We start from the raw sequence: 13,125 nt of genomic DNA, 5'->3' as shown, positions 1-13,125 counted from the left end.
TATGCCAAATTAGTGTTACAGTAGTATATGTACAAAGGTAAGGCAACTTCCTACCTTCTACTTGTATTCCCCTTTACAGACCCCCAAAAGGTCATGCTAATCCCTTTTGCCATACCATTTCACCAAGGTCTCCTATTCAGGCAGTTTTCTGTACAGTCTCCTGGGATTACTGCTTTCCAGAGCATTTTTTAACGTAAGCATGTAGCCCATACTCTGTTTTTTCCAGATGTACTGTGGTGCAGTTAGCTACGCTGAAAAGATTTTGTTTGACTGCAAGGTAAATCAAGTCGATCTATAACAGGAAAAGTAATGCCGTCCTTTATTAAACTCATCTGTTTGTTAACAGCAAGCTTTACATGGACGTCATTATCTGATTAATCAGTAAAAATGTTAAATAATCTTTCCCCAAGAATCCTTGGGAGTCCCATTGGAGTCTCTCTGCTTGCTACTATCTCCATAATCACAACCATGTTTTGAAATCTCTCAGCCAATTTAATGCATCTACGGCACAACCTGGTTTTTCCACACAACATAAGCATTTCAGCCAACACAAGGCCAAAGAACCCCCAAAAAAGGACAGCAACTTCCTGTATAATTTTTCTGTGAAAATATGCTGCGTGCTGGACTTTTAAGTCGCTTTATTTCTGTTAATGTAATGAAATATTTCCATTTATATGTTTCTATTTTAATATCTTAAATCCTTTTGAAGTTGGATTTTAATGTAGCTGCTCATATAGAATACCTAGGAGCTGAACTGCATGCTAATAAATCATAAAGAGTAAGATCGTACAGCTGAAGTAGAACATACAGGGTCGGAGACACAAGTGGAAGGTGATGTGCTGCTTTGAGTGGATGACTAAGGTCATTGCTTTGTACAAGTAGTGGGAAGCAACTTACAGGGGTGACAGTGGACCTTGCCACAGTGAGGCATGCAGTGCCCTGCAGTGATTCCCTGTCTCTGGCTTTCTCTCCTTTGTACTCGGCTGCTTAACAAAGAGATCAGGTTAAGACTTGCCAAGTGAGACACTTCTCCACAGTTCAGCAACTCATAGACACAAACCATCCAGACTTCTTGAGTCTGAGTTGGAAGCCAAGGTCTGCCTTTCAAATCTGCTGTCACTGATATTCTTCATTATTCTTTTTTTTCTCTCTCTCCCCCATTAGTAAAAGACTTGCAAATTTGCAATTTTGACCTACCATTTTCTTCCAAGTTACTATTTCTGTAACCACTTATTTTTGTAGATTTTATGTATTGTCCTCTCTATGATATCAGAGGAACTAATTTTCCAAATGATGCTAGTAAGGAATCATCTGAGTAGCCTAAAATAAAAAGGATCCCAAGCTTTTAATTAGATTCCAAGCTTACAGTTCACACCCAATACAGTGTCCTCTCAAAGCAGCTTTATGTTCTCTTTCTTTAATTAAACAGAACCTCTGCTGAAAGTTGGAGAAAAAATACACAACCCAATCATGGGAATATCTAGGTATGATAAAAACAGTCATTTGAATGCTATAGTATAAAAGTGTCATTAGTTACGCAGTATTTTTAATGAGAAGCCAATCTGCGAAATGTAACGTCACATCTTTTAATCAATATTTGCTTGCATTTTTGACACTAAAAATTTATTCTACAAATAATCCAGCTTTGTTTGGCATCTAAATGAAAAAAAAAACCAGGGAAAAATAAGTTCTTAGAAGCTATATAATTTTTCATTGCAATTTATTTTTAATTTTCATACTTTTCATTTACATATCTTACTCAATTTAAATTTCCATATATTTCACAAATGTATTAAAATATAATCTTTGACAATATTTTTATTTTTTTAAACTGAAATTGTATAATACAGTCTGACATTGTCATTTTGTAATCCCAAGGTTGGGGCCATATCAACAAGGTCAGAGAAAGAAAGACGTGTTACACTGAAGTATTTTTATGGCTATTTGTGTAATTTTGAGCATACTGTTTAAGACTGCAGTTACTAATGTATTGTTAAGTAAATCTTAAATATGCCCAAACCAAATGTAATCTATGAGTAGAAGTTAATGAGCCTTGAGATGTCAACAGTTCTGAAGATGCTACTCATGCTGAAGGCAATAGTTTCTATGCTTGAGTGTAAATAAAGCAAATAAACCAAAAGTTGCTGGCAGCAGTGCTTTCAGCTAATTCCAACTAATATATTCAGTGATGCTGTTGAATTATCAGGTACAAACAGTGTGTCATACAATGACAAAGTAGAATTTATAAATACAGTTATTTCTATTAACTATAGAGACAGATTAAAAAAATCAAAATAATTGATCCATGTGTTGTATGTTTTTTGGGTAGTAAAAATATAAAGAGAAGAGAAATGGAAATCTGAAAACTGAGGATGTTATCAGGATTGAAACACTAAATATTAGATAATTCAGTTATATGTATTGAAGAATTATGCATAGCTTTAGTATTTGCTATAGATTACTTCATCTGGAAATGCATTTTCCCAAAGAGAATGCTGAAAGTGTTTAAAGTTGCGTATGTTCAGAGTTACTGATAAATCAATACTAGCTGAGCTCTTCGTAGTAACGAACTTGATTCTCTTCTCCTGCTCTTGCTACTTTATATACATATCCAGTGAATGAAATGCGGTGGCTGTTTGATGAAGAGCAATCTGCCACCAAACAAGAAGGAAATGAAGATATTAACCTTAATTGGGTAATCATTTGAAAGTATTTCCCGGTAACGCAGAAAATGGTTATGTAACAGTTGACAGACAACAAAGGTACAAAGACATACATAGCAAAGGAGGGAGGAACTAAGTCAAAATCAGCAATAAAGAGCTTGAAATTAAATATTTGCTGTGGTGTCAGTACCATATTCCCCTGGAAAAGCAAGCTCTGAATACTGCTTATCAATCTTTCATGTGATGGATCTCCAAATCAAAATTTCAATTATCAGGGAGCAAAATGAAGAGTACTAGAAGTAGGAATTATTTGGGGATAAGAAAACAAACCAAACCTTCTTCTGATTAAAATTTGCTGCTGAAGGTAGCTGAAGAGAACTGTCTTAGTGATGATCAGAAGGCTTAGACAGTCAGATTTTTAAATTAGTAATTCATTCCTTTATTTGGCAGGATATACAGACCCTTCTGAAGCATTTTGGAGAACACAGTGCTTACTATAGTCAAGCAAACTGTTGGCTTATTTTTACTTTTATTTTCAGGGAATGTTGTTGATTGGAGCATTACGTCTGAATTTCCAGAATTTGGAGTGATGGAAATAAGTTTCAGGTTCACAGTGTTACATTTAGGCACCTGAGTTCATCTAAAACCACGTAACGGAGGCTATATGAGTTTTAGATATACTGAGGATTTACAGTTGCCTCAAAGTAAGTGCAGCTGAAGAATCTGAGTAACCTACAGAACTATTACCTGTATATGTACTTACATGCATACGTATATATACATGTACCTTACAGTACATGTGCATGTGTTGACTGAATAGCTTGTGAAAATGCATTTTTATACTTCTGTTTTGTGAATAAATGTTTTGACAGCATTTCTGGGAAGAATTACACAGATAGAATAGAAAGAGATACAAAGAAGGTGACAATAATCCTGTGAAATTAAAAAGGTTCCAATTAGCTGTTTTCTTAAAACTGTGAAATGTCTATTAGAAAAAAAAATGGAATATTGGTAGCAATCTTACTGTCAGGAAATTAGCTTGCTATTCAACAGGATAAAGTCAAAAGGTCTAAGAAGGCCAAAGGAAAGCAGACACTGCATTGCTTTAGTCTTGAGAACTTGTTAGGAAAATACATACAATTAACTAAAACAAAGCTACCCGGAGACTTAAGCTGTGAAGAGTTTTTCTTGCTACCACTGTCATTTGTAAGTGCTGTTCAGACTTTCTGCAGAGCTGTATTTTAATCCCTATGTGAAATTAGAGGAAAATGTTCCTATGAAGTGCAAAATGATAAACTAATGCCATTCAAGAATTGGAATCACCAGAATACAATGTTATAGTTAAGTGAGGTCATTCTCAGAGGCAGTTACAGGTTTTACAAAGATAGTAATTTGCTGCTTTTCTTCACAGATACAGTCATCCATCAACATTTAGTTTACGCCCACATTTTTCAAGTTCTGTTTTGAGTCACTGAAGGCTTTGTAGGAAATAGATGATTTGAGAAATACCTTGTGTGACCTTATCTATTTTTTGGCCCAGTCTTGGCGGTTAATAAGATGTACTTACCAGTGTAATAGCATTTAAAACTTGCAGGGGCAAGAATTAGAGGAAAAAAAACATACATATGTGGGTCCTTGTAGCTAGGCATGTAATGTATTTGCCCGGTTGCCGGGTTTTTATTATTTGATAAATTTTCCAGGGACTGGAGTCATCCATAATTGCCACATTAGAAGTGGAAAAAATCAGCTTTGTGCACAATGAGTCATATGTGTGCAAACTATTTTTGAAGTAAATTAATGTCTTATGTGAGACTGATGTAACTTTATTTTAAACTTGCTCTGTTAGATAGGTGTAAATTTACTGTATTGAGTACTCAGCATCTTTATATCCTTATTTTTGGAAGCACTAGTTCTCCACATTTCAAATTTTGCATGCTGACAGGTGTCTTTGCAGATGCTTGTTGTTATAAAGCACTTTAAAGATGAACTGCCACATTATGTGCTGTATTCCAATTCAGTCTGTGAAGTTTAGCCCATTTCAGACAAAAAATACCATGAAACAAGCTAAATGTTTGAGATTACCATAAATCAATTTGTTTCAGGACACACATTTCTGAAATCAAGACATTGATAATCACTGAATAAAGCTTTGAAATACTGCACTACTACAAAACAACACAAGTATTTGGGGAAATTGTTGCTATGATCTACCACACTCAGGAAGAGACTTGTCTTTACCATATGTTACAAATTTGTCTATGTGATATCTCATCTGGTTTCTACTGTGAAATACCACGTGTCTTGTACTAAGAATCTATGGAAAAGTGCTGAACTCTGTAACAAAGAGAATGTGGATAACTATTTTGAGACTTGTGCAAATCTGTAGGTATTTTTAGATTATTAACACATACAGTTACTTTTAACACAACATAAAACGAAAGTATACAATTCTTAACATGTTACCCATTTGATATTTGCAGTTAAAGGAGACCTGTAAGATATTCATGATGCTGTGACCAGCCGCTGGTAGATCATATGGCAGATGGTATCTAATAAAATATCCCATCTGCAGTTACTTCTTAAACCTAATAGCACTGTGAGATTAAGGTGTCCTAATATGCAAGTTTATAGAGGAAAATGTTTTACATATCAAATACGATGGTTGTGGCAGAGATGAAAATGCTCTACTTAGATTCTTAGAGAAAAGTGGATTTGCTTTGCCTCATGGTTAAGCCAGAGAAATTGCCTGCACTCATGTAATGGTTTTGGTAATGTGGGGCTTCAGTTGTTTCCTGACGTATGTCAGGACTGAGTTTAGATTGATTTTTAGATACTTGCGTATCTGTTTTTTAGAAAAAAGAATTCCATTTATTGTCCTTTTCTTTACATAAACACAAAAAAACCTGCTAAATATAAATGAAAATGGCAAAAAGGACACTACAAGAGTGAAACAGGGTATTTTGCCTTAAAGCAATCAGAAAACTTTCAGGCAGAATTGTCAAGAAAACTGGTGCAACAATAATAGGTAAATTTGCTATGAAATCTATACAATTTTACTTTGGTCCACACTGAATTAAACTGAATAAGTCTACTGCAAATGAAACAAAACCTTGCATTTGACTAAGTGTACAGACAATAAGTACCAAATGTTTTGATTTCACTCAGTAAAAAGCAATGTTAAAATAAACTGTTGGTATTTTTATTTAAGGCTACAGTACCCTTCCTCCTTCCTTCAGCTTCAATTGTGGCAGACAGGATAAAAGTCTTTTCTAGGCTCTGCCTCAGCATGCTTTAACAAAGATGTAATTTTCTCTGAAGCTCCCTTCAACTCTTACGGTTTGAACAGTGGAGCCTGAAGCTGAAGTGTGTTATTTCCTGTGGGGACAAGAACTTCAAGTCACAATTCAATGGTTCTTCACCCAGACTGTATGGCCTGACCAAGGCACACCCCATGCAGTGTTACTTCTGAGGCTTTAATGTCAGGTGAGGATGAAGTAGCCTCTCTGGATGACGCTCCCTTGTTGGAGGCATGGGAGCAGGGACTTGGCAGGCACGGGGGAACTTGTGTTGTTGATAATCTGCTGGAAAACTGAGGCACAGATTAGTTTGGGGAGCAGAGCAGAAGGAGGAGAGTGAGAAAGCATATCTTGGCTGCCTGTAATTTTATTGAAAGCTTTGCCAGACAGTTGGGGTGTGTATTTACTAAGCCTCCAATTAATTAACGCTACCTTATTTGGGACTAAAAGTTCAGATTGTAACAACTGACAAAATGTAAAAATATGGAAAGTCGTTAATTGTACTATAAAAATAATAAAACAGCTTGCTTTTATCTGAGATGTGTTTTAATCAAGAATGGCTAAAATTTGCTTATTCCCTGTGGAGCAAGATATTAATAGAAAATTAATAAATTATTAATACATTAATAAATATACAGTCCTGAGAGTAGTTATGAGTCTTTCTATGCCTACATAATTATTTCTGTTGTTCTCAACATATTGTGTATTATACCTTAAAATGCTATAGGCTTGTTTTAAATAACTGCTGAAAAGAGCAACAAATACAAGTTATTTGATAAAAAAGTTGATTCCTGTGTCCTGGTAGCTGATCTGTCTTTTATGCCTCCTCCATAATGCTGGGGTTTTGTACATTTGCCATGAAGTAACTGTAGATCTCTTAACTTTTTATTTGTGTTTAGGACTACTATACAACATGATGAGTTTGACAGGAAATTTATGTATATTGAAGTTAGTGTACCTGTTTCATCAAAAATTATTTTTCATAAGGAAATAATTTGCTGTGGGAATGCATTAATTGAAGTAAAATGTCATTTGGTCAAACTTTCTCTCTCTGCTCAATTAACATGAATTATGTTTTTACCAATATGCTGGAAGGACATACCGGAGGGATAAAAGATTTGAGTTCAATCAGGCAGAAGAGGAATGTGAACTAGATTTCAGTTTTTCAAATTACAACTCTAAGCACTGGGCAAGTGAGCATAAAGAACTGCCAAGATGCTTCCTCATGCTTTGTGTGAGGTTGGAAGCTTACCAGATGATGACTCCTAGGGCTAACAGTGCATACTGTTCTTGTCTCACTGTCCTTGGGGGCAGATAAATTATATAATGTGATGGCAAGAGGGGTCTGTAATATGACAGGCTTAACTCTTCACCCTTTTCACACTTGTACTATATAGGTTTTTAGCAAACCTTCTTTATCAGCTGATTGGTGTATGCCTTCTGACTGTATCACCATATTCTGTATAAGGGGGCCATGCCCGTCACTGCCCCTTGGCTTCTAATTCGCCCTCGCTGTGCCTGCCGCCAGTGATGCTGGCAAAGTTCCAGCTATGCCGGGCTAGTTGAGGACCATTAACTACAAGCTAGGGCAGATGGGTAGAGTTTGGCATCACTTCATTTTCACCCAAAACACCGAGTGTAGCTGGTGCTATTTCAGATGGGATGGTACCCTTTACATCCTCCACTGGATAATGGCCAGGTGACAGCTGCATCCCAGCCCAGTCTTTCTATTATCCAGCAGAGTTTTTGGGTGAGGGAGCCAGCACCTACTTGCGGGACCATATTGTTTTCCATTTTGGAGATTCCTAAGCTGAGTTTAGGACGAGAAGGGCCTTATCAGGAATGCTGTACCCACTGCCCTGCAGCAACAACAGCATGTGTCTGCCAGAGCTGCTGTCAGATTGCAATGAAAACGGGACAGAAGCCATTGTTTCCTATGGAGCCCAGCCAGTCCAAATGTCTGCATTTTAGCTGCAGGCTACTTTGGTGGCAGTGAATCCACTGCTGCTTTATAGCCTTTGAAATAATTTTAAAGCCCTCCAAGGACACACATCACCTCAGAAATGAAAGAAAATGTATAGGTAGGTAGGTAATTAGAATACGAGATCTATGCTATGACATAGGCATGTCACTATGGAGATACCTTTTTTTTGTCTGCTTCCTTCCTGTCTCCTTCTTGGTAGTGGATATTTGAAAGGGAATATAAACCCCTTAATAAACATGTTAAGAGAGATGTTGTGAGTTCAGACCCTGCCCAGCTGCAATATGACTGGAACCCAGGGTTTCCCAAGGTCCTGGGTAAGCACTCAAAAATTTGGTCTTTACGTGAAAGACCTTCTCCAAAGACGGCTGGGTTTTTTGAATCCTGAGTAAATGAAGACACTTTAAAATGGGAATTAGTTTTGATGTCTGAAGCCATTAAAATAAAGTGACACAGGAGAAAATTTTTTAGGTACACTTTTTTCTTTGGCATTTGTGATTGCCTTGTTCAGTCATCTGCAAATCCTGACTGGGGAGTGTTACTCTCTGCCTACCTCTGGACCTTTTCATATGTAAGATTAGGCAAACCATGAAGTTTGTTTTGTGACCTCAGTCATAGGCTTGGGCAGAGAAAGAAGATGAAAGGTGGACGTCCAAGGGAGATCTTGCAGCAGGGCCCCTGCATGCACCCCCAGGCTCTGCAGTCTCTGCCCCCCACGCAGGGGCTCGCTGCCTGGGCTGGAGGCCAGCTCTGGTACAGGGCAGCTGTGTAAGCTGGGATTGGGCTGCTGGGAACTCAGAGAGCTGTGAGATGCTTCTCTTGGGGATCTCTTCATTGTCTGGGAGCTGCATTTAAGCTCAGGCCCTCAACCTTGGTTCTCAGTGGAGCCACATTAGAGGTGTGGCTCTGCCTGGCCCCGATCCTGACCTGCTGACTTGATCTCAGACCTGCCAAGTCACCAGGGCTTTGCCTGGGCTGTGACCAACCCTGGTTGCTGTCACTGGACCTGCCCTACTTTCCTTGCTTTTGGAAATACCAGTCCAAGAAATCAGATATCACAGTGCAGGGGAAAAAAAAGCCTGAACCCCAGGAACCTGTAAGTCACTCCTGAACATCAGCTCAAAGACTTACTTTTCCTGTTTTCTCTCACATTCATACATTGCTTATTTATATTGTAAGGCCAGTTACAGCTGAGATGGGGTTAGAGGTCTTACCTCAGTATTCATTTCAGATGTTGTGCATTGCCAGATTAATACAAATCTCAGGAAAGCTCACGAGTTATTTTCCCAAAATGCCTGTCGGAGTCAGCTATATAACTTAACCTTTCCATGGAAAATATACATTGGTAAAATTGATGTCAACTATAAAATGTCACTGAAAAGAGGAGGAAATTACTGCATAGCTTTTCATTGTGAGGCACGGTAACCTGGTAGAGCACTGCAGCTTGCCTTACACAAGTAGGTTGTCTATAGCTCCTGTCAACAGAGGGATTGACTTTCTCTGCCAGCGGCTCTGTTGAAATGAATACAGGTCACACAACTTCCTAGTGGCATGGTGAGTTTTTGAACTTCTACTAAATGAGCAAACCATAGTTTCAGAGGAAGCTGTAACTAACTAATATGTGGAAATCCACCACTGACTGACTGACATGTCAAAATAATTTGGGCTGAAAAAAATAATCCCTCCTCCGGTATCAGTTGGGTTAGGAATTGTATTTAAACAAGTGTAACTATATGGCTATTTTGCTAGATTAGAAATGAGATTTCTTTATCTTGAAAACATGAGGGTTTGTACATGAGGATATCACCAGCTCCAAATTCCATGTCTGCCTCTTAGCAGTTCATTTGGGGATATACTGCGCTTCCTAACTTCTCCAAAGTCCACAGGAACACAGCACCCAGATGATGTTGCGTATCTCCACTACTAACAAAATCACCTTTGTAAATTTTGCTGTCAGAAAATTGAAAGAACCTGTTCTTTGAGCCCAAGTTGTATTTTGAGATCCTACTGTTATGCTAAACCGCTTTCTTCTAACATGGCATGCATTACATGAGGAGTCTGAACAGCTGGGATAACTAATCTGCTTTCAGGTTTGCTTTTAGAGCAGGGGTCCTCAAACTGTTTAACCAGGGGGCTGGTGCGCGGATGAAGTGGCAGAAGTCATTTGCAGCTGCTTGGTTCCCCCCCCCCCAACCCCCGGCGGGGGGCAGGGGGGTTCTGTAAATACCGGGGGCCGGATTGAGGACCCTGGGGGGCCGTATCCGGCCCGTGGGCCGTAGTTTGAGGACCCCTGGTTTAGAGCTTTGCTGCGATAGAGTCTTCAGTAATAAAAGCAACATTTTAAGATCCATATATAAAATCTTCCCCAAAATCAGTAAAATGTTCTTCATGAAAATACTTTTAAATGGGCAACTCTAACGATGTAATACTGAATATCTCCACACCCCCGAAGGAAGAATAAAAGGTACTACACAAATAGCAAGGATCAAGTGCCCAATATATCTCTTTCTTATTATATGAGGCTTGTAAAAGGTGACCGGGAGACTGGGGAGTGCATTTTTACTGTAGAGTGGCAGAAGAAAATTGAAAAATGGCTTTATTAAATGTTCTTACTAGCTTAATTGAGACATATAATGAGGCACTTCATCTGGCTGGTTTTTATAGCCAATGGCAATAGTAAGTCTTTTGAAAAGAGAATAAAAGAGAAGAAAGGAAGTATTGCATTCACATGTTGTGTGGGGAGAAGCTGTGGCATAAAGAGGATCAATTATCTTGAAATTTCATGGGTAGAAAATTAAAAAGATTATTTTTGGTAGCTACTTTACACTTAGAACTTTGCTATTTTATCTTGCAATCACAATATTTTTTGTGCTGCTTATTTTCATGCCTATTGACTGACACTTGATATCTTCAGGTACGTATCGCAGTCTCCCTTGGTAATGTCCTTGTGCTTCCAGAGTGCATATTCTTGCTTGGCACTTAGACACCACCCACTAAACATACTCATTAACAGTATCGACTGTCCCTTCACAATGATTATACATAAAGAAGAATCTTTGACAACTGAAAAAAAATATTTACATCACTTTAAAGACCAGTAAATGCATTAGAAATAGTTAAAGGAAGTTATGGCAGGTTGTGGCATGCTTGTAAAGAAAGAAATCAATGAGTTGCATATATATGATAGATTAAAACAAAAAAGGCATTACTCTGCAGGAGGTGGAATTAGGAAGGTGGTGTAGGTAAGCTTAACTTGGAGGTTCCAATTGGTTAGGAGACCTTAGTTTTCAGTATCACAAGGCAGAAGGGAAAACATGGCATCTGAAGATCTCTTTTCTAATATTGACTCTTGCTCCTGACAAAAGGTTTAAAACAGAGTTTATGTATCTAGGTAAAGTAGATTTAGACTGTCATTATTACGTAATTATCAGTTGGAAAAAGACCACATTAAAAAAAAAAAGAAAATATAAAAAGATTACAGAAATGCAAAAAGGTATTATGAACATGCTAATAAAGTTATTTCATTGGCAAACCCTTTTTTTATGTTTTGTAGTGTCAGAGAATGAAGATTTTGTTAGTCTTCCTGGTGTTTAAGTAAACTGAGGCCTCGTAAAAATAAAGCATATGTGAGACAGAGAGCTTTTGCTTTATTTAAATATTACGAGGAGTGTAACAAATTATTCAATCATTTACTTGAGGATTTTCTTCTCTAGCATACTCTAGAGAAATAAAGGCCATAATTTTGATGATCTGACAGGCTATGTTTTTCCTGTCATTATGCAGAAGCTTAAATTCTTTCAAAATCAATCAACCTTTGTTCAGTGGGCTGATAAACACCATTAACTCATAGGGAGGTCATTGCAAGCTGAGCAGGGACTCTGCCTCTGAAGAGCTGTCTGATATGTGTGTTCTTCATCCCTTGGCCAAGATTCATCCTCTCCTGCCCACAAACACAGACACCTAAACTGGGAACTCTTTGTACAGGCGTCAGAAAAAGGCAGAAAGACAGACATATAGGGAAAGAGCAATTCCAGTAACATTCAAAATTGTTCTGTGGGCCTGCCTACTGCCCCTATTGATTACAGAATCACAGAATGGCTGAGGCTGGAAAGGACTTCTGGAGGTCATCTGGTCCAACCTACCTGCTCAAGCATAGCCACATAAGCCGGTTACCCAGGACCATGTCCAGCTGGATTTTTAATATCTCAAATAATGGAGACTCCACAACCTCCCCGGGCAACCTGTGCCAATGCTCAGTCACTTCCACAGTGAAAGAGAGTAATATAGATAGATAAATATCTCAAAGATGGTAAACATTCAACATGTTGTCTGAAAATTGGCAATTAAATAGACAAAAGAGTCCTAGATAAATGAGTGTGCTCACCTGAAGCAAGACAGCAAGAAGTCATCTGTTACTCGATAGCTGCTACTTAGCTAATCAATGTCCAGCCCATGTACTCTCTTCTGGCAGCGAAGAAAAGAAGGGCCTAGGAAACAAGAATGGGGAAGTGGGTGAGGTTGTGTGTGAAATGGAGCAGAGGGTTGTAGGCATGCTAGGGGAAAGAAAAGATGGTGATCCATAAAATCCAAATTGTATGTATTCTTCTAATCATAGAGTAAGTGCTGTACTTCTAATGCCATACAGAGTTCAGGAATTATGCTAGGTCCCAGGTACTTCAGGGGGATCATCTTTACGCAATGACCTGTTCCCACAGCCTGTGTGGGTCACTCTTCCATTCCCAGCTGGAACAAAGCCACTCGGAAATCCAGCTTTCTACACCACAGCAGGCACTGCCAGCTTTATAGCTACTCAGAGCTGGAATTAATAGTTTTGAAACTTTTGCGTGGAGTAATGGGGACAAAAGGAATGGATAACATGGCTTGTTATCTTTTCCCTTCTGTTTTTAGTTTATTTAAATTCTCAGGTGGATCTAAAATTCCAGAAATAGTGTTATAAACCTCCGTAACAAATAGAAGATACACTGTCTTGTCAGATTTGCTCTCCTGAACTTTTGGTCTGCTTATCTACAATTATAATTACAATGAATAAGCTAAAAACTGAGGCAAGAAACCAAGCAACCATATCACACTCCAATGAGCTGAAATGGTTTTAGATATCACTAGCAAAATTTCAGCCTGAATATGTGAGTGTTGCCTCAAAATGTTCTTCCAGCTGACTGCCAAA

This window comes from Falco biarmicus, chromosome 6 (genome assembly GCF_023638135.1).
Source record: "Falco biarmicus isolate bFalBia1 chromosome 6, bFalBia1.pri, whole genome shotgun sequence".
Taxonomy (NCBI): domain Eukaryota; kingdom Metazoa; phylum Chordata; class Aves; order Falconiformes; family Falconidae; genus Falco; species Falco biarmicus.
The sequence above is the reverse complement of the archived record's forward strand: the minus strand, read 5'-3'. Positions refer to the sequence as shown.